We start from the raw sequence: 22,392 nt of genomic DNA, 5'->3' as shown, positions 1-22,392 counted from the left end.
CCTGCTAAACAGGAAGGCAAATATTTCAAAGTTTATTGGGATGGACAAGATTTCTGTAAAACGGAGCAATTGCATAGAGAGGTATAAGAATGTAAAGCAGAATGGCATACAAGCGCATCCGGGATATTGCTGTATTGAATGATGCACCATATTGGTGGCCATGTCAGCCCCAGGATATTAGAGAGACAAGGTAGGGGAGGTAATATCTTTCATTGGACCAATTTCTGTTGGTGAGAGACAGACAAGCTTCTGAGCCACACAGAGCACTTCTTCAGCTCTGGGAAAAGTACATGAGGAAGAGGAAAGCTTGGTTCTCTCACCAACTGAAGTTGGTCCTGTAAAAGATATCACTTCACTAGGGTGACCAGATGTCCCGATTTTATAGGGACAGTCCCGATTTTTGGGTCTTTCTTATATAGGCTTCTCCCCACCCCCTGTCTGGTCACCATACATCTCACCCACCTTTGTCTCTCTGTGTTCAATGACACACACAGGTACTTGTGATGAAGAAAATACTCTTCAGCCAGACTGAAATTTTCAACTGCCCTGAAAAAGCCACCCAGTACATGGTACTTACAGCAAAGAGACAACTAGGACTTGCCTAAAGGGAGAAGGCATCGGGTTGTGCTGAGAAGGCGTTATCAGACTGGAGGGAGGAGCTCAAGGATCGGTCTTGGGACCAATCTTAATCAATATTTGTATTAGTGATCTTGAGACAGGAAGTAGGAGTGTGCTAATGAAGTTTGCTAATGATACAAAGGTAGGATGCATTGTCAATACAGAGCAGGATGGGAATTTTATACACAAGGATCTGGATGCAGCATGTGGCTACAGGTCACTTGCCAGGATTAGCAAGGTCTCACTTAATCATTTCCCTGCGATTGTGGGGGGCCTCAGGCACTGGTGCACTTAAGTCCCTCCTGGTGTTTGCCTAGTCTAGTCTCCAGAGGGCTGGAACACTTTGGTCTTATTTCAGTTGTTGGGTTTAGTGTGCAGTGCTGGTGGCTCTGTTCTGCAGGAGGTCACACTAGATGATCTGGTGGTCCCTTCTGGTCTTAAACTCTCTGACCTGTTATCAAACACACTATGTAGCAAGAACTCCCACTGATCTGGCGCTTGCTCCATTTGTCTTGCTTGGTTAATTAATCTGGGGACGTTGCTTTGAACACAAAAACGGCCACAGAAAAGGCTGGTACATTTCTCAAATACATGTGTTACGTGGTCACATGGGCCTCGTCCTACTCCTGTGGGTGGCAGGGCCAGATTAAGGCAGAGACATGACTGGCCTGTGATTGGAGCCCAGGCTCTTGGAGCTATATAATCACATCAGAATCTCAGCTTTCTTTTTTTCAAGTGTGTTTGTAGTCCTTGTGACTGCAAAGAAAAGTTTGAAAACGTGACCAGTGCAATATCTTTCTACACATGGAAATGTATTGGCATAATTCTAACAGTATGATTGTCCTGCTAGAGTCCTGTCCAGAATAAGAGTGCCTTTTTTAGGTTTAGCTTATATTACTTCCAAAGCAAGATAAGATAAACTGGAAAAATGCACTCTTATGCTAAGGTAAGAGTGTCCAGATGGGGAGTTACACCAGTATAACTGTTGTGACAAAGCTCTGTCCTTGTCTCCGTGGGTCCCGCATTTGCTGGCGGATTTCGCTAGCCTCAGAGGCTCACTGTGACCCTCCATGTAACCCTTCTCTCTCTAGAGACAAGGGTCACAGTCTACTGAGCCATTTTCATCATAAGCCAGCAAGGGAGGTGAGGAGAAGCTGTCCTCCCTTGCACAGTCTCTGTTGTCTCCCAGTTTCGGTGATTAATCGGGGGGTGGGGGGAGGCAAAGGAGGTGGGGGGGGGAGGCAAAGGAGGGAGCCCAAGCCCGCCCTCTACTCTGGGCTCCAGCCCAGGGACCCTAATAGTATCAGCTATGGTAGCTGACCTTTTAGAAACCTGACACGTACAATTCCCTGGGCTACTTCCCCACAGCAGCCCCACACTTCCTCAAGCTCCACTTCACCCTTACCTCAGGGCCTCCTTCCTTGTGCCTGATATGGTGTGTAGTGCTCAGTCTCTCCAACAGCACAACTTCCTCCCACAGCTCCTGGCATCCACACCCACCTGACTGACTGGGAGGCTTTTAACTAGTTTCAGCCAGCCCCTGATTGGCTTCGGTGTCCCAATCAACCTAGCCTCCTCCCTGCCTTCTGGAAAGTTCTTAATTGGCCCCAGGTGTCTTAACTGACCTAGAGCAGCTGCCATTTCACTTATCCTGGTACCAGGGATTTGTTTAGCCCAGAGCTAATTTATCTATCTCCCACTACTTTTCTATAGCCATCTGGCCTTGCCCTGTCACACTATACCGATATAATTATATGCCAATAAACTTCCCTGAGTCTGCAGAGAGCCTGAGACAATAGCTCAGAAAGGGGGAACTGTTCGTAGTGTAACTGATGTAGCAACATCAGCCTGAGTGTGCAGGCTGCCTTAGACAATAGCTCTGAGATGGGGCAGCTGCCTTGCGTGTAACCAATGCTGCAACATTTGACTGAGTTTTCAGGCAGTCTGAAACAATAGCTCTGAGAAGAGGACGTGCATTAGCTCCAAGACCCACAGTTTTGGGGGACCTTCCAGCATCAGCCCAGCAGAGGACTGTGCGTGTAGGAGGAGAGGAAGATTGCAGCAGGCCCAGCTCATCCCAACACATCCATCCTGGCTGCTGGGGTAAGCGTTGGGCCTCCTCTGCAGCTGCTACTCCCTCTCCAGGGGGAAGACAGGATGCCTCCTGCTGTTTGTTTGGGGAGAAGCCGCCACTGCTGCTCCGCGAGGGAGCCCTGCTGCTACCATTTCAAACAGGGAGCGGGGCCATGGAGACCTCATGGCATGGTGTGCCTAGGGCTCCAATTGCCTTAATCTAATCCTGATTGAAGTGAGTGGCAGAACTGCCCCTGCCATCAGTGAGGGGAGAGGGGGGCCCTATGCTAGCTTACACACAGCTCAGAATGCAGCGTGTTGGCAAAGGGCTTAGTTACACAGCGTAATATTTAGGACCTATGGGAGGTGTCACACTGCCTGGAGGGGCTCACGACCCCAGGGCAGACTGTCCACAAGCAGGGCAGACACCCCAAACTGGGTGTATGGTCTATAATTAGATTTCACCATCCCAGTAACCAATGTGAACTCTGAGGTCACTGTAACCATCTTACCATGGAGACGCAGACAATCCCCTTGGGCACTCCAGTCTATCTTCCCACCCAGGCTAGCTGGGTGTGCTGATTGTTGGTTGCCATACACCAAAGATCACAAAACATTCAGGTTGCTCCCAGGCCCAAGAGACCAGTCCCTTACCCCAGGTCAATTTGTATCTCAGATCTCACACCAAAGACAAGACTTGTAGCCAATCCTCTAGTAAACTATCTAAGGACTTCTTAACGGAAACAAGAAATGAGAGCTATTACAAGGTTAAGTTAGGGCAAACATATACACAGATGAGTTAGTCTGGAGTTTCAAAAGGGGACAGAGTTGTAGCAACTTGTCAGCTCTGAATGTCTTTTCGGGCTAACCTAGGTTGAGGCTTGGGATTTCTGCCTCTGTTCATAGCTCCAGCCCTGTGACAGTCCAAATAGTAAAAGATGAAAAATTTTCAGTCAGCTATTTTTATTTCCTTGTTCCAGAATTCAAGCTGATGGGACGAGCCCTTTGGCACATAGCCCCTTCATGGGTGTGAGGAGGCAATTAATAGAGTCTCTGTATTATGATGTCCCACAATGGCCATTTAGTTTGAGGGGCAGGAGATGACCCCTCCTGACTGGGTTCACAGTTTCAGAGCAAACATTTTTTACATTTACCAAAGGAAAAACAAAGATTACTTCAATGGGAATGGACTAGTGGCGTCAGTTGGAGAAGTGAAGCCAATACTGGGTGGTTTTGAACATCTCACCATAGACATTTAACATTATGCATCCAGTAAGAAAAGTGCCAGAATCAAAGCTGCTGAGGGATGCTGTAGTCGAATGAAGAGTTTCAAGAAACACATTACTTCAACTGCATAGAACCCCGGCCATGCAGCTCAGATGGCGGATTCCCTTCAGAACCGATCATTCATTCAGAATGATTGAAGTGTCACATTTATTGGCTCATTTTAATGGTTCTAATATTGTCTCCTCCAATTTCTATACATACCATGCTGAGCCTTCTCTGGGCATGCTGAACTACAAACTGATTGTGTTGGAAAGGCCAGCTCGGCCCACGGCTGGCATTGTAGGATTGTGTACTGACAAATCTTAGACCAAGATTAATGCATGTATTTAAATATGTTGCTGAAATCAAGGCCTACGGGACACAGAGCTCCACAGAGAGCTTGGCTTGACGAGCACTGCTCACTCATTTACTTTAATAATCCGGTGACCTTTCTATTCTATTTATAGAAATTTTGAAAACCCAAGTCCTTGATTCAGAAAAGCACCTAAGCACATGCTTAATCTCACTGACTTCAATAGGGTTTGGATCAGATCCATGATAAGAAACCCATTATTCTTATCAAGTAGATTGAACCATAGCTATGACCCACCATCCATACTATTCTTTCATCATGTGCTGGGGTTCTCTACTCACCTCTAGGGCACCTCCTTGGTCTGGGGGAAGAGCTCCACCCAGTCCAATACCCCCTTCTCATGCTGTGGCTGTTCCCACGCTCCAGGAGTTGCATGGCTTCCTCTTTGGGGGTTGGCCCTCTGGCCAGGTTGCTATGTGGTTCCATACCAGGTTGCTAGGTGGTTCCAACCTTTCCGGTATCAAAGTCTCTCCACACAAACTGTCTCGGGCAGTCTTCCAATTCACTGCCCAGATAGTGCCAATCCTCCAGTGGCTGATAGAGGAACGCAGGGCCTTGCACTGTCCCAGGTTCCAGCTCAGGAACCCTCAAATCTACAGCCAAGGTCTGCACCACCTCAAACCTTGCTACCATTTTCCTAGGCCTTTTCCTACTCCCCCTCTATCGGGCTTCCACTCTACCTCCTCTCTGGGTATACCCTTCCCACAGGCCAGGATCCCAGGGCTTCCACTCTCCCCCACCCAGAGAGCAACTGCTCGCTTCTACATTGCAACCCCCTTTCCTCCCTCACTGCTTGGCTTTATACCAGCCCTGCCTGCTCCTGCTCAGCTGGGATCCATCCTCAGTCAGGGATAGCCTGTCAGGTTAATTGGTCCCTTCCCAGCCTCATTAACTCTTTCCAGGCACACATCAGCAACCTCAAACAATAAACACAACTCAAAAACCTTCTGGAAGAGACACACAATAATATGTACCCAAAGTAACAATGAGCCAGGCTGATCAGCCACAAAGAGTTCTAGCTATAACTGATCTGTTTGTAAAGGTGCCAACCATAAACAGCATTCTGAAACCTGAGCCTCCCAGCACCTAGGCAAACTCAGTCTGTTTTCATAGGCACTGTTCCTGGTTACTGTTGACTTTTTTCTTCAGAGGATAAAATGCACATGAATGATGAACAGGCTCTTAGGGCCCTAGTGCATTAGCAAATTTGGAGTAATTAACAGAGGGACAAGCACAGTTCTCTGGATTAATGAAGATTCTGTTACTGGTATGGAATTTCCTGTTGTCTGCACCTGGATGGATTTATTGTGTATTTGCATAAATAAGCACATACGTAACTCTGGCCAGGAATCAAATGGGCCATTTGTAGAAGCATGTAGTCAAAAGCAGCAGGATCTTGTGTAAATATATACATATATTTGGGGAAAACAAATGTTTGAGTTCATAGGTTAGTGTGTCTCTTCTCTCAGCTAGAGAGGAAATGGAGTGTTTGTTATGGCTCTTACTCAAGAGAGCAACATCTGGCACAATCTAGCCACTTTCTATTTACAGTTCAGGTTTCCAAAGTCTCTTCTGATATCTGGGGGAGGTGTCATGTCACTGCCTCCATTTTCCCTGTCCCTCCCCTGCCTTTTTTTGTAGTGATGTTAAACAGTGTTGGGGGGGTTGGACTAGATGACCTCCTGAGGTCCCTTCCAACCCTGATATTCTATGATTCTATGAATGTCTTCCTGCTGACATCTTCTGCGAGCTTGGTGACCTAACCATCCCAGCCTCTGAGCCTGGAGCTCCTTTTGACTGCCTGTTGCGATGTCAAGAGTAAATAGTATTTCAATAGCATCACCTGGAAGCTCAGCTAGGCAGTTCTTTGTCTGGCAGATCGTGACTATCGTGGCAATGGATCCTTAGAAGGGTGTCATTGCTCTCCCAAGCACTGTCTCTTGGGTTCCCTGAAATGACTCTGTACGGGAGCAGGGGGGGTTGGATGGGTTGCGGGTTCTGAGGAGGGCAGTCAGGGGCGGGAAGGGGGTGGATGGAGGTGGGGGCCAGGCTGTTTGGGGAGGCACAGCCTTCCCTACCCGGCCCTCCATACAGTTTCGCACCCTGATGTGGTCCTTGGGCCAAAAAGTTTGGCCACCCCTGGGCTAGTCCATCCTCTTTGGAACCCCCTTTCAGGTAGTTGAAAGCAGCTATCAAATCGCCCCTCACTCTTCTGCAGACTAAATCAGGCCAGTTCCCTCAGCCTCTCCTCATCCGTCATGTGCCCCAGACCCCTGATCATTTTCATTGCCCTCCGCTGGACTCTCTCCAATTTGTCCACATCCCTTCTGTAGTGGGGGAACCAAAACTGGACACAATGCTCCAGGTGTGGCCTCACCAGTGCCGAAGAAAGGGGAGTAATCTCTTCCCTCGATCTCCTGGCAATGCTCCTACTAATGCAGCCCAATATGCCGTTGGCCTTCTTGGCAACAAGGGCACACTGCTGACTCATCCCCAGCTTCTCGTCCACTGTAATCCCCAGGTCCTTTTCTGCAGAACTGCTGCTTAGCCATTCGGACCCTAGTCTGTAGCAGTGCATGGGATTCTTCTGTCCTAAGTGCAGGACTCTGCACTGGTCCTTGTTGAACCTCATCAGATTTCTTTTGGCCCAATCCTCCAGTTTATCTAGGTGACTCTGGACCCTATCCAGAAAGGCTATTTGAGAGTTGATGGCCCAGAGCAGTGGCAGGCAAGGGCCTGGATCGGGGCTGGACTTAGACATTCAAATGGATTTTGGCTCATGGCATCCCAGCCATCATGTAAAATGCTTCCCCTGTAGCCTTTTGACATGCACACAGCAGTATCTCACTGCCAAGTCCGTATCCTAACAGGGGAGGGGAGGGGAAAGGCTGCAGCGTGATCTCCTGGCCAGGAGATCAGGGGCCGGGCAGGATGGTCCCGCGAGGCAGATGTGGCCTGTGGGCCATAGTTTGCCCACCTCTGAGCTAGGCTGTTCTCAGTGGTGGCAGATGACAGAACGAGGAGTAATGGTCTCAAGTTGCAGTGGGGAAGGTCTAGGTTGGATATTAGGAAACACTATTTCACAAGGAGGATGGTGAAGCACTGGAATGCATTACCTAGGGAGGTGGTGGAATCTCCATGTTTGGAGGTTTTTAAGGTCAGGCTTGACAAAGCCCGGGCTGGGATGATTTAGTTGGGGATTGGTCCTGATTTGAGCAGGGGGTTGGACTAGATGCCCTCCTGAGGTCCCTTCCAACCCTGATATTTTATGATTCAACAGTGGAGCTGGAGCCATAACGAGCCAAGTCTCATTTCAACAGTGGCTCTTGTTTTGAATTATTTAAGGCAGTTTTTAAAAGGTCTTTCCCAAGGGTGAGGAAGAAGGTGCTGCCTTCTTGAAGGGACCTTTAAAATCCCAGTCAACTGTGCACGGTTTAGAACTGCCTCTCCTTCAAAATCCTACCAGCTTGAGAGAGAGCCCTGGAGATAGTTGGATCCACAAGAAAAAGAATCATGTCCCTTTTCCCTAAATAAAAGTTTTCAGCCACTCCAGCCTTGTCAAGTGCCAGTCCATCTTCCTCCCCAGCTAAGAGGTCACTCCCTCCCTCGCATTCTGCAGCCCTGATTGCTGCTTTTCTGCTCCAGGTACATCCCCCTCCTCCCATTGTATTCGTGTCAGTTTCCTCCTGTTGACACAGGAATGTTGTGAATGGGCAGGAAAAGCAAACGCCACCTTCCTTTATTTTCCTTTAACTTTCCCTCCTCCCCAGCCTGGCTGTGCGTGTGCCTCTCCGTCCTCCCAGCCCCTGGCTGCTGCTGATCCTTGCTGGAGAAGGGAGGAGAGGAAAAGGTGACAGTCCAAAGGGAATCCTCAGCATCTGAGCTTAAATTTCAGAGCAGAGGGAGGTGAAGCCACAACTGGGCTCTTCTTGGCCCTCACCTGTCCTTTTGCCAGGACAGCCACCCCAGCCCTCCGGCTGGAGCTGGAGTGCAACCCTGCTCTTCCCAACAGGAGCCCCACAGCCTCTCTGTGGGAGAACATCTTCCACCAGAGAGCATCCCTCACCCGCCCACCTGGCCCTGTCATTGTTCCCTTGGGTCCAGCGCCCTGGTGTGGAGACATCCTCCACTGCTCCCTTGCCTTCAGCCCTGGGCTCTTGGGCTGAGAAGTCAGCAGGCAACTCCCTCTGCTGATCCCTGGCCTTCAACCCTTTGTCCCAGGCTCTCTGGCTTGGGGACACCAGCCAGAAAACCCCTCTTGCTGCTTTTCAGCCTTCTCTAGGAACCATCTCCAGGCAGCTTCCTTCAGGGACCTCTCCAGTCCCTTGGTCTCTGCCAGCTCTCATCTGCCCTTTCCTCACTCCCAGGCAGCTCTCCCTGGCCACTTTTTCTGACGGACCCAGGCAGCTCTGACTCACCAGCTTTCTTGTCCTAGGGCCCAGGTGCCCCCTTTTAAGGCTAACTGGAGTTAGCTGATGAATGCACTGGCCCTGCTCCCTCTGAAAAGGCCAGTCTCTCCCTGTGACAGGTGTCCACTGTAACTGTTCAAGTTCTCACTCCCTGTTTTAACCAATCACTGTGGCTCTGATTGACTCTGGAACGCTTTATATTTGTCCTTTCTTCAGAGGTGATAGAAAAGGGAGTCACCCCCTCATATATTTCATTGACATTGCCCTGGCATAATAAATGTTCTGCAAGGAGCAAAGATGATCCAGCTAAACTTGTATTGCTGGAGGCAGCTCAGCTCTGATTAGAATCATCATAAACACGACAAGATAACGCTAACTATTGTGATGGGATTGTCACTGATCTAAGCAGTGGAAATGCAATATTACTGCAGGGTTCTGATGTCTAATAAGTTACTCCATATAGAGGGAGAGTCGCGTTTTCTGTGAATGAAGAGCAACCAAGTCGAGTGAGAAGGGAGTCGTATAAATAAATAGTGATTGTATTCACCAAACATCCGTCTTCTTGAATAGAATTCTCAGAATTCTTGTTCAGTGCTTCGTCCGGTATAGCTACCGGATGTTCTCTGGTCAGCTAACCAGCCCCGTCTGAGCGTTCAAAACACAATGTGGTTTTTAATGCTGCCTGACTTGCATTGTAGTCAAAGTGGAAACCTTACACAAAGCTTTCAAAAGAAGTGTAAGGGCCTGTGAGTAGCATGCTCACACAAACTCCTGAACAATGTATTCCCTATTAAATCTCATACTGATAAATCATAGAACAATACTCACATGGCATTGCACTGCCCAGCCCCTTCCTGCTCAGAAATGGGGAACAACAACAACATGACTTAGACTAAACAATAAAGCCCAGTTCTTTAAATGTGGGAGCTTAACATTAAGCTCCTGAATCCATATTTAGACATCTAAATTAAGTGATTTGATTTCCAGTGGGAGCTGCTGGGTGCTCAGCACTTTTTGGAAAACGAGGCCACTTATTTAGGTGTCAAAATATGGAGCATATAGAAAATAACTTTAAACCTTGGCCTTATCGACTAACCCAGAAAAGGAAGAATATATTAATATTTCTCATTCATTTTATGTGTGGTGAAACATATTCCATTGTTGGTTTTCAGTGCACGTATCAAATGTGGCATCACATAAAATGTAAACTATGTATGTCAAAACTGATCCGTTTTCCTAAGATTACAGCAAAACAACTGGGAGGAAAAGTCACATGGTTATTAGCTTTGAATTATTTTATTTCCTTAGTCCCCCAAATGAGTGGCACATTTCCCAGCACTATAATTTAAAAAATATTGTCTATGGCATAAGAGAGCCTGGGTTAAAAATGTCTTGATAAGCATGTATTGCACCCCACTGCTTCTTAAAAGTACGTCACACATTATGCTTCAAGCAATCACAGCACAGAGAGAATTTGAGGGTAATCCTGTATGAAGGGAGGCACACGTACCTTAGAGACTGCAGTCTACACTTACAAGTGTACTGGTATAGCTCTGTTGGTTGTTGTGGTGCTTTACCAACCTAGCTATGTTGGTATAAGCCCTAGTGTGGATGCAGGAACACTGGAATAATTGCTTCTACATTAGACAGTCTTGCTGGTCTTGCTATACTGATATTACTGGGCTGGCAAAACCCTTCTAGTATAGACAAGGTATGATCCATTTTTAACTCCTGCATATTTCACCTCTCTCTATAAGAGAAAGTTCAGCAGCCATTTAGTTCTCTCAGACTCTGCAACCTGCTACAGAGGAAACACACACTGTACTCACTCATGGGGATCTTACATTTGTTTTTTCTTGTTGTTTTCCTCAATCCACAGAAAAAAGTCTCTTGAAGGTGAAAGATTTAACTTACCTTGTGAGGCAATTCCCTCCTCTATTGACTAGATTTTATTAGACAATAGGATTTTGTTCTTTTTACATTTTGATTTTCTCTCACTTTCCTGATAAGCATTGCTTGATATAAGATTGCTTTGGAATTGGTCTATTACTGGAATAACAGCTACAGATCACCCTAAAAGACAAAGAAAAATGAATTTCTGGCTTGTGGTGAGGAGTAGGAGGACCAATACCTAACCTAAGGTACTCCATCTAAAGTAGAAGGGAAAGGTATTACGTGATGTGGTACCAGGCATTCGCTGCCAGTTGCTAGAAGCCCCACCACTTTGGCACACCCTGCCCTAAAAAGGAGTACTGCTGTCAGGGATGAGGAGAGAGTTCAGACCTCCAGAATTTGCCTAGAGAGGCCTCCCAGGATCAGCTGCAGGCAGAAGCAGCAAGAGTTGGTCCTCCAGTGTCTAGATAGGCTTGAAACAGGTGAAGGCCAATCAGGGCCCAGCAGGCCAGATAAAGGCTTTTTCTGCTAGGGGCCAGCTCTGGATGAAGCCAGGACAGGGAAGACATGCTCTCCCTGCCCTAATCCATGTGACCTAACCCAGTCACAGACCTTCTCGTGACAGCAGTGGCCTTGGGTGTCCTGGCCTTGGGTGTCTGCAAAGCACTAGTGTTTATGTTATGGACTGTAACATCCATGGTGGCTATTTTGAGTTCACTGTGAATTTTTTGTTGGTAAAACCTGAGGCAAACTCCATCTGCAGGTTGCCTGGCTGGGGCAATCCCTTGATATGCCCATTGCCTTAAAACATGTTGAAGATCTGGCTGAGGTCATTAAGGGACAAAAAGTATACCTGCAAACCATCAGTGCTACCATCCAGCAGTATTTACTGTTATATTATAGGGGAGATCATTTGAGTGTGTCCAACACTCTGATGAACACTCACTCACTACTGCCCTTAGAAAAAGTGCACTAGAAATATATGAGTCACTGCAGTTAGAAATCTGGTTTTATGGAGAGCCTTTTGATTAATAAACTTTGTTGCCATGCTCTTTGGGATTTCACATTTTATTTGTACAATACTCGTGCGATGTCGTTGTACATACCTGAACCTCTCAATCAAAGATCTGGAATTGCTGTGAGGACGTTAACCAATGAAATTGCACAACAGCCATTGGAGTTAGGTAAATATTATTGTCAGTGTACTGTTGGGTAAACCGAAGCACAGAGAGAGTAAGTGTCATACCCCACTGTCATAACCATAAGGGTAGCCTAAAATTCCTTCTTACCCCTAAGGGATTAAGAAGCTCAAATAACCTGTTTGGCACCTGACCAAAGGAACCAATGGGGACAAAAGATACTTTCAAATCTGGGGGGGGGGGCAGGGGAGGGTTTGTTTGGGTTCTTTGTTTCTGTGGCCATTCTCTCTTGGAACTGAGCGGGGACAGAAATCCATCTTCTCCAACCCATCCTAATCCAAGTCTCCAATATTGCAACCAGTATAGGTAAGCCAGGCAAGGCGGATTAGTTTATCTTTTGTTTTATGTGAATTTTCCCTGTGTTAAGAGGGAAGTTTATTCCTGTTTTCTGTAACTTTAAGGTTTTGCCCAGAGGGGAATCCTCTGTGTTTTGAATGTGAATACCCTGTAAAGTATTTTCCATCCCGATTTTACAGAGATGATTTTTACCTTTCTTTTTTTTTTAAATAAAATTCTTCTTTTAAGAACCTGACTGATTTTTCCATAGTTCCAAGATCCAGGGGTTTGGGTCTTTGATCATTTTGGAACCAATTGGTTAGGATATTCTTCTCAAGCCTCCCCAGGAAAGGGGGTGTATAGGGCTTGGGGGGATATTTTGGGGGAAAGACGTCTCCAAGTGGTCTCTTCCCTGATTCTTTGTTAAGTTGCTTGGTGGTGGCAGCGTACCAGGGTTTAACCTAAGCTGGTAGAAATAAGCTTCGGGGGCTTTCATGCGGGGCCCCACGTCTGTACCCTAGAGTTCAGAGTGAGGAAGGAACCCTGACACCAACCAAGGTCACACAGCAAATCAATAGCAGAGTTGGCACTAAAATTTTAAGGACCTGAACTCAGTCTACTGCTTTAAGCACTAGACCATTTTCCTAGCAGCACTATGAAAGTATAATAGGCCCTGCAGTATAGCATATTCCACAGGTATGAATATTTCCCTTTGTAGAAAAGGAAATAGAAAAATATGAACAAACCACTAAATAAAACTACCATGGGAAAAGTAGGACTTTTTAAACCATTGGAACAATCAGATCATATTTCCTGACTGACTGAGCCATACAGTCCTGCAATTCCTTCAGAAAGAACCCATTTTCTTGCAGTGTTAATGAGATTCTACTGACTAACTCTTAATAGTCTTAAATTTTTATTTTACTTTGTGTTGTTTCTGATACTCTTGAATCAGTCTGAAAATAATACTTTCCACTACAGATTTTACATGAGTCATCCTCGGCGTGGGTGAGCGTAAAGATCTGATGTATCACATGCCAATGCAGGCAGTTTGAAGCTCAGAGTTAGGTCTTCTGGACTAACAAATGTCTTTGGGAACTATTTTTGTTAGAAATTGTTCTCCAGCTATTTCTCAGAGTCTTGACGTGCAAAACGGTTCAGGCAAGATGGATGCTGTGGCCTGGGGATTTCTAGGAATAAATCTTTGTGCGGTGTGGAATAGTACTGAAAGTCTGGAGAACAACATAACACATTTTATTGATTTTTTTTATAGTTTTCATTTTGCTAAAGAAGTTCCTGGTCATCCAGGCAGCTGGACTATACTTTGGGTTGTTTTGTAAACAACTGAAACTCAAGGCCAGGATTTAACTCACAATGCCCTTGGCTGGTGGTAAGAATAGGTGGAGCAGTTTGGATATAATGAGAATTGACTCAAAACTTTGTTCAAAATGTAGACAAAACCAGATCAAGCCTCAGCTTCTGGGGAGAGGGATTGACAAGTTGAGAAAATTTCTCTCTTCTTTTAAACTGTGGGGAGGGATTTTTTAAAAGGGAAAGTCTCCCCTTTTCATGGGCAAAATTTGCACCTATGTTTTGGCACAGCTAATTGTGGTTGCAAATCTGACTATGAAAAGATTGGTACCTGCAGATACATAAGGGCCAGATATTAAAGTGCTCAGTATCTACAATCAGGGCCAGATTTCAAAGATCTCAGCTCCCATTTTGCCATTTAAATAAGGGCCAGGTTTTTCAAAAACTCGGTACCCAACAGCTCTCATTATGACACTTATGTCCAGATTTTGTAAAGATCCAACGTGCCCCCATCGTCCTGCGCTCATTTGAAAACTTGACCAGCGTTGTGTAGAACATGCTCTTTTGAAAATCTGGCACTAACTTCCTAAATTGTTGTATTTCTGCCTAAAATTAGTAATGCTGCTCAGGAATTTTCCAACAATTTTTGTTCTTGTTGTTGGAAATGCCATTTGTCAAAACAGGAACTTTTCATGGGAGAGGGTCGGTTCTGATGAATTCTTTCAACTCAAAGTTTTTGAGAAAAAAGTTTCCAAGTTGTTGAAACATTTTATTTTGACATTTTTTAACAAAAAAATTCTGATTTTCCAGTTCAAAATGACTTTGTTTAGAAAATCTAGCTACTTATAGTAAAAAAATTTAAAAGAAAAAAGGTCAAAATCAAACCAAAGCATTTTGATATTAATGAAAACAAAATGTTTCAATTGACTGGAACTATTTTTTTCCCCCAGATTTTTGGTTTGCGAAAATGTTTGAGATTTCAGCTGTTTCTCCTGATTTGGGAGAGGAGCATTTTTTGATATCTCAGATTTTTGTGGAATGGGAAAAAAATTTCCCATCGAGCTCTGAAAATTACTGCTCTGGTATCTTGTCCATCTGTGCATCCAAGCCAGGTCTCCCAAACACGTATCACCATTGTATCTTTATGCTGCAAATTCCATCCACATAGAATAGGGCGGGTGGGTAGATGGCCCTTGAAAAACTGGCCACTACCAAGTGCTCTTGTAGATCCTGGTTTTGGCTGAGACTGAAAGGGGAGATAACATGATGACACAAGAGTGCCTGCTCTTGTTATATTCCTAACCCCATGTCTGAATCAAAGAGGTTCAGATAAATTTACATAATCTCTGAATAAAATACAAACTCCAAACTTTACATGCTAATTTAAAATAGATCTCTTCAGCTTTTGTCTAAGATCTGCTCTACACACAGATTTTGTAGTGGTATAACTGTCCATTAGCGGCGTGATTTTCTTCTTCTTTATTGATATTGTTATACTGGGGCAGCCCCTAGTGTGGATGCCGGTACACTGGTATAAAAGTGCCTTGTACTGCTGTCGCTCATTTCATTCCCCTTCCCCTATGGGAATACCTGTACTGTTAGAAGGCACCTTTATACTCCTATAACTGCAGACGCATAAGAAGAGTTGTACGGCTTTAATTACACTGGTATAGTTAAAGCAGTCCAGCATTTGTATTTAGACGAGCCCTAATTGTCACTCTTTTTTCAGCATCAAGCCAAACAAGGAAAAATCTCGTGGTTAAAGAGTGTCTCGGAGTCGGAGGATTTGTCTTTGGTGCTACCACAAACTTCCTGTGTGATGCTGGGCAAGTCATGCAACTTTTCTGTGCCTCTGTTTCACCATCTGTTAAAATGGAGGAAATGCTATTGATCCCAATTCAGAGGTGCTATGAGGCTTCATTCATTAACGACCAGGATGTGTTAGGAGATCCTTGGCTGGGGGGCACTCAAGAAGTGCAAAGAAGAAGGAGCAGAATCTCTATTTTAGCCACCAAGTAGCTGCTGCCAACGCCATAGGCTGATGAAGAAGAGACGTTCGTCAAAGCTGTTTGAAATGTTTTGACTGAAAATGTTTCCTGGCAAAATATGGGGTTTTGTCAAAACTGAAGTTCACTTTTTCCAGCAGGGAAATGCCCAACAAAATGCTTTATTCTGAACTGACCTGTTGTCAGTTTGAAATATTGCTCATTTTTCAATAGAAATTAAAAAAAAATTGAATTCAGAAATGCTGACGTTTTCTGGAACTTTTTGTTCTGTGGACATTTTTGATAGTCTGATTTCCAATCCATTGTGGGCTGAAAACAAGTGTTGAAAGAGGGGAATTTCCTGCTGGATTGAAATCCCATTTTCCAAACACGTCTACTGCTTGTGTGTGTGTGGAGGGCGGGAAAGGCACAAAGTAAGGGATACACTGTAGTGCGTGATGAGTGCTGGGTGCAGACCCTCAGCGCAGGGCAAATACAGGTGGAATGTCTCGGGTAGCACTGTTAGGGAGAACGCACCACCTACAGTCCTTTACTCTGGCTGGTGGAGAAGGCAGCATGGTCTTTGAGTGCCACCAGCCACATCCCTTGGAGCAGCAGCATGCCACCCCTACTTCCCCAGCATTCGGGGAAAGCCAGAGCTCAAGTCTGTCATCAGCATCCTTGCTACCTTAGAAACTCCATCCAGTTCCAGGTGATTGTATGGCAATATTCTCTCCCCTGGGTGTCTAAAGTCAGGCACCTAAATCCATAGTTAGGCACCTGAATAAAAGGGTCCTGGGTTTTTCAGAAATGCGGAATATTTTCTGGGTGCCATGATTACCTCTGAAAATGAGGTACCTAACTATGGATATAGGCACCTGACCTTCATTTCCTGTGACAGGGTTGGGACTCACCACCGCGGCACCTCCTGTTGGTCACTCTGGGAATTAGCTCAGTCCATGTGGAGCGCCCTCCACTGGTGGTGTCCCATCTGTCTCTCGCCCTCTGTTGGCATCTGGACCCACATTGCTCCCTTCTCTCAGCATCCTCTTCAGGACACTGCTCTCCAGCAGTGCCCCCTAGTCCACGCTCACCCCCTTCCAGGGGTGGGGGTGTTATCAGCAGTTCTTCTCTTTGCCCCAACCACAATGGCCAACCACACCCGAAAGTCTAGCCCCTTTTGGCAGGAGTCTGATGCAGTCCGTGATGGCCACTCCTGACAGCCAGGTGTAAGTGCAGGGGGGTCCCAGACCTGCCCTCTACTCTGGGTCCTGACCCAGGGACCCTTTGGCGGTAGCCTTCCTGCCTGCCCTCTTTCTCTCCCTTTGTCCATCTCTCTTCCTGGGCCATTTCCCCTTCGGCCTCTTTGCACCAGCTAGGCCCTTTCCTCAGGGCCTGCAGCCTGGCAGGTACCAGGCTGGGGTTCCCTTCTGCCCTGCCCTGCCCTGCCCCTGGTGCTAGTCTCCTCACACAGGAGACAGACCTTCACCCTCTGAAGGCCTGGGAGAGACTGCCTGCCTGCCTCATGCCTGGGCAGCCTTTATATAGGGCCTAGCCTGGCCCTGATTGGCTGCCTCTTTCTCAGCCCTGATTGGCTCTCTAACAGGCCCTCCCTGATTGGCTGCCCATCTGCGCAGCCGCTCTGGCCTGCTGTAGCCCAATCTGGCCTGGGGGTGGGGGCACTGCCCCACCACAGTTCCCATGAACATTTTGGCTTTATAACAGTAGTTCCATTGGAAAATGGTGAGAGCTAATTCCTTTTGAAGAGATTGTCCAGCAATTGGGGCAAGCCATGTACCTGGCCATCCAAAGACCCTGGGAGAACAGAATACAGTGGAAGAAAAGGGTTGTGCCTAAATAGATATAATTTATTAAATCTTACAGAGCAAACCTGAAACTCCTTGGAACAGTTTTACACCTGCACCACCTGTCTGGCAAGAACGTCTCCTCCCTTATGTACACCACTGAGATAGGTGTCAGAGAGAGAATCGAGGGCCAGAGCGAACCCCTTGCTTACACGAGTGAAAAGAACTCCCATGGACTTCAGGAGTTTACTTAGGTGAGTAACACCTCACCAGGGGGACCTAGAGGCTCAGTGCCTGGCTTGCAGAGTTTAGCTTCTTTCTTCTCTGACCTACGACTAGTGGAAGGGAATGCCCTAGAGCCCTTCTCCTGAGCTCTCGTGGATAAACATACACGCTGATCGGGTGGGTTGTGGAACTTTCTGTGCCATTTCCCAGTTTGTTTATTTTCTCTGTGGGTCTCTGAGTTTGCACCAACTAGCAGAGGAAGGTGGGTTAGGGCATTCACTTAGGAGATCGAGGTTCAAATCCTAGCTCATGCTCCCTATGTAACCTTGGGTAAGTCCCTTGTCTCTCTGTGCCCCAGTTCCCATCTGTACAATGGGAATAACAGCCCTGCTCTGCCCCACAGGGATGTTACGAGGATCGATAGATTAAAGATTGTGAGGGGCTCAGATACTGAGGTGCTATGATAAGTATCATAGATAGAGAACAGAAATGAAGTATTCCCAACTCACCAACACACATGTTTGCACTGGAGCAGAAGTGGGCGGTGACCACTTGACATTAAAAGGATTAAAGTGATGAGCCACTTCATAGAATCATAGAATATCAGGTTGGAAGGGACCCCAGAAGGTCATCTAGTCCAACCCCCTGCTCGAAGCAGGACCAATTCCCAGTTAAATCATCAAAAGATCAAAAGACTTAACTGAATAGGCCAGACTACGAAAAGATGGTATCTCTTGGGGGCTGCTTGATGTTCACCCAGAGCGCAAGGAAAGAAAGAGAGAAACTCACACAGAGAGAAATGAAACTGCTAAGAGGCTGCGTGGGTTTTGGCTAATCTCTTGTGTGGCGCACAGACAAACAGCCATTCGTGTCAGAACCAAGAGTTAGTCAAGTCTGTGAACTTCTTCCATGGAAATGTCGGGCCTGCTGAAAACACTTCACAAAGCGTTGCCTGATTTCACAGGAAAGTAGCCTGCTGGCCTCCAACTGACCACCTGGCTGCAGTTCAGGTACAAGGCTCAGGGCCTCACGGGGCAGAGGGAAAGGCTGGAGATGGGGCTGAGGCCTGCTCTACATTTCGTCTTGAGATTGACATAGCAAAGTCACAGAGGGGTGTGAAAAATCCATCCCCTGAGTGCCGTGGCTCGGCTTTCCCCTGCCCCTGCAGTGTAGACACGGTGGAGTCAATGGAAGAATGCTTCCCTCGCCTGAGCTCCCGGTGCTTGGGGATGGGCGCTACCCACCGGTGGAAACACTCCTGCCACTAGGACAGGAAGCGTCGGCACTGGAGCGACCCAGCTCCAGCGCTGTAGCTGTGCGGCTGTGTGGGCAAGCCTTGAGATATTTTCTCTGAAATCATCCTCTCCTCCAAGGGAAAAGTCCAGCTTGGGGCCAGCCCAGGGCTGCATATTCTGCGAGGACAATGCGGGGAGTGTAACAATGGCCCGCGAGGGTCCTGGTGCAACAATAGTTAGGGGCCCCTTCCTGATTCCGAAATGTAAAACTGTGCTCTCCACCACCACCACAGCCCTCAGCCTACCCCACCCCACCATCTCCTACCCCCCGACTCCTCAGCCCGCTGCCCCCACCGCCCAACTCCTCAGCCCACCGCCCCCACCGTCTCCTACCCCCCGACTCCTAACCCCACCGCCCCCACGATCTCCTACCCCCTGACTCCTAACCCCACCGCCCCCACCATCTCCTACCCCCCGACTCCTCAGCTCGCTGCCCCCACCATCTCCTATCCCCCGACTCCTCAGCCCGCTGCCCCCACCGCCCAACTCCTCAGCCCACCGCCCCCACCGTCTCCTACCCCCGACTCCTAACCCCACCGCCCCCACCATCTCCTACCCCCTGACTCCTAACCCCACCGCCCCCACCGTCTTCTACCCCCAACTCCTAACCCCACCGCCCCCACCATCTTCTACCCCAACTCCTAACCCCACCACCCCCACCATCTCCTACCCCCCCGACTCCTCAGCCTGCTGCCCCCACCGCCCAACTCCTCAGCCCACCGCCCCCATCGTCTCCTACCCCCGACTCCTAACCCTGCCGCCCCCACCGTCTCCTACCCCCCGACTCCTAACCCCGCTGCCCCCACCATCTCCTACCCCCGACTCCTAACCCCACCGCCCCCACCATCTTCTACCCCCGACTCCTAACCCCACCACCCCCACCATCTCCTACCCCCCCGACTCCTCAGCCTGCTGCCCCCACCGCCCAACTCCTCAGCCCACCGCCCCCATCGTCTCCTACCCCCCAACTCCTAACCCCACCGCCCCAACCATCTCCTACCCCCCGACTCCTAACCCCGCCACCCACACCGTCTCCTACCCCCCGACTCCTCACCACACCATCTCCCACCCCCCAACTCCTCGGCCCACTGCCCCCACCATCTCCCACCCCCAACTCCTCAGCCCACCCCCCCCACCATCTCCCACCCCCCAACTCCTAACCCCACCAACCCCACCATCTCTCACCCCCCAACTCCTCAGCCCACTGCCCTGCTGTCTCCTAACCACCAACTCCTCAGGCCACCGCCCCCATCGTCTCCTCCCCCCCAACTCCTCACTTGGCAGCCCCCACCATTTCCTACCCCCAACTCCTCACTCTGCAGCCCCCGCCATCTCCTACCCACCCCCAACTTCTCACCCCACTGCCCCCATCGTCTCTCACACACCCCCAACTCCTCACCACAGTGCTGCCTCCATCTCCCACCCCCCAACTCCTCACCCTGCCACCCCAGCATCTCCCTCCCATCCCAATTGCTCACCCCACAGCCCCCAGCATCTCCTACCCCCCAACTCCTCACCCTGCAACCCCCATCATCAGCCACCCACCCCAAACTTCTCACTCCTCCTCTGCCACCATCTCCTACCCACCAACTCCTCACCCCAGAGCCCCCACCATCTCCCACCAGTAACTTGCCCACCCACCCACCACACCTGGGAATTTCCTGGCCACTGCCCAGCACCCCCGTATCTCAGTGTCCCATTCCCGCTCCAGGCAGCAACTCCCCATCCCAGCTGCACAGCATCGCCGATTACTCCCGTCACCTGCTCTGCACTCCAATGGTATGGGCCAAGCCCTGAGGTAAGTGGGAAAGCGGGATACCGGGAGGAAGCACAGGCAGGAATGTCTGTGAGGGGAGGGCTCCTGCCTCATACTGGCAATGAGGGGCGATCAACAGGTTATCTCAAGTGCTTATATACAAATGCACAAAGCCTTGGAAACAAGCAGGGAGAACTGGAGGTCCTGGTGATGTCAAGGAACTATGACGTGATCGGAATAACAGAGACTTGGTGGGATAACTCATATGACTGGAGTACTGTCATGGATGGTTATAAACTGTTCAGGAAGGACAGGCAGGGCAGAAAAGGTGGGGGAGTAGCACTGTATGTAAGGGAGCAGTATGACTGCTCGGAGCTCCGGTACGAAACTGCAGAAAAACCTGAGTGTCTCTGGATTAAGTTTAGAAGTGTGTGCAACAAGAGTGATGTAGTGGTGGGAGTCTGCTATAGACCACCGGACCAGGGGGATGAGGTGGATGAGGCTTTCTTCCGGCAGCTCACGGAAGCTACTAGATCGCATGCCCTGATTCTCATGGGTGACTTTAATTTTCCTGATATCTGCTGGGAGAGCAATACAGCGGTGCATAGACAATCCAGGAAGTTTTTGGAAAGCGTAGGGGACAATTTCCTGGCGCAAGTGCTAGAGGAGCCAACTAGGGGGGGTGCTTTTCTTGACCTACTGCTCACAAACCGGGTAGAATTAGTGGGGGAAGCAAAAGTGGATGGGAATCTGGGAGGCAGTGACCATGAGTTGGTTGAGTTCAGGATCCTGACGCAGGGAACAAAGGTAAGCAGCAGGATACGGACCCTGGACTTCAGGAAAGCAGACTTCGACTCCCTCAGGGAACAGATGGCCAGGATCCCCTGGGGGACTAACTTGAAGGGGAAAGGAGTCCAGGAGAGCTGGCTGTATTTCAAGGAATCCCTGTTGAGGTTACAGGGACAAACCATCCCGATGAGTCGAAAGAATAGTAAATATGGCAGGCGACCAACTTGGCTTAATGGTGAAATCCTAGCGGATCTTAAACATAAAAAAGAAGCTTACAAGAAGTGGAAGGTTGGACATATGACCAGGGAAGAGTATAAAAATATTGCTCGGGCATGTAGGAATGATATCAGGAGGGCCAAATCGCACCTGGAGCTGCAGCTAGCCAGAGATGTCAAGAGTAACAAGAAGGGTTTCTTCAGGTATGTTGGCAACAAGAAGAAAGCCAAGGAATGTGTGGGCCCCTTACTGAATGAGGGAGGCAACCTAGTGACAGAGGATGTGGAAAAAGCTAATGTACTCAATGCTTTTTTTGCCTCTGTTTTCACTAACAAGGTCAGCTCCCAGACTGCTGCGCTGGGCATCACAAAATGCGGAAGAGATGGCCAGCCCTCTGTGGAGATAGAGGCGGTTAGGGACTATTTAGAAAAGCTGGACGTGCACAAGTCCATGGGGCCGGACGAGTTGCATCCGAGAGTGCTGAAGGAATTGGCGGCTGTGATTGCAGAGCCACTGGCCATTATCTTTGAAAACTCGTGGCGAACCGGGGAAGTCCCGGATGACTGGAAAAAGGCTAATGGAGTGCCAATCTTTAAAAAAGGGAAGAAGGAAGATCCTGGGAACTACAGGCCAGTCAGCCTCACCTCAGTCCCTGGAAAAATCATGGAGCAGGTCCTCAAAGAATCAGTCCTGAAGCACTTGCATGAGAGGAAAGTGATCAGGAACAGCCAGCATGGATTCACCAAGGGAAGGTCATGCCTGACTAATCTAATCGCCTTTTATGATGAGATTACTGGTTCTGTGGATGAAGGGAAAGCAGTGGATGTATTGTTTCTTGACTTTAGCAAAGCTTTTGACACGGTCTCCCATAGTATTCTTGTCAGCAAGTTAAGGAAGTATGGG

Source organism: Lepidochelys olivacea (assembly GCF_965140295.1).
Source record: "Lepidochelys olivacea isolate rLepOli2 genome assembly, chromosome: 4".
In the NCBI taxonomy this organism is placed as follows: domain Eukaryota; kingdom Metazoa; phylum Chordata; order Testudines; family Cheloniidae; genus Lepidochelys; species Lepidochelys olivacea.
This window is presented reverse-complemented; position numbering follows the sequence as displayed.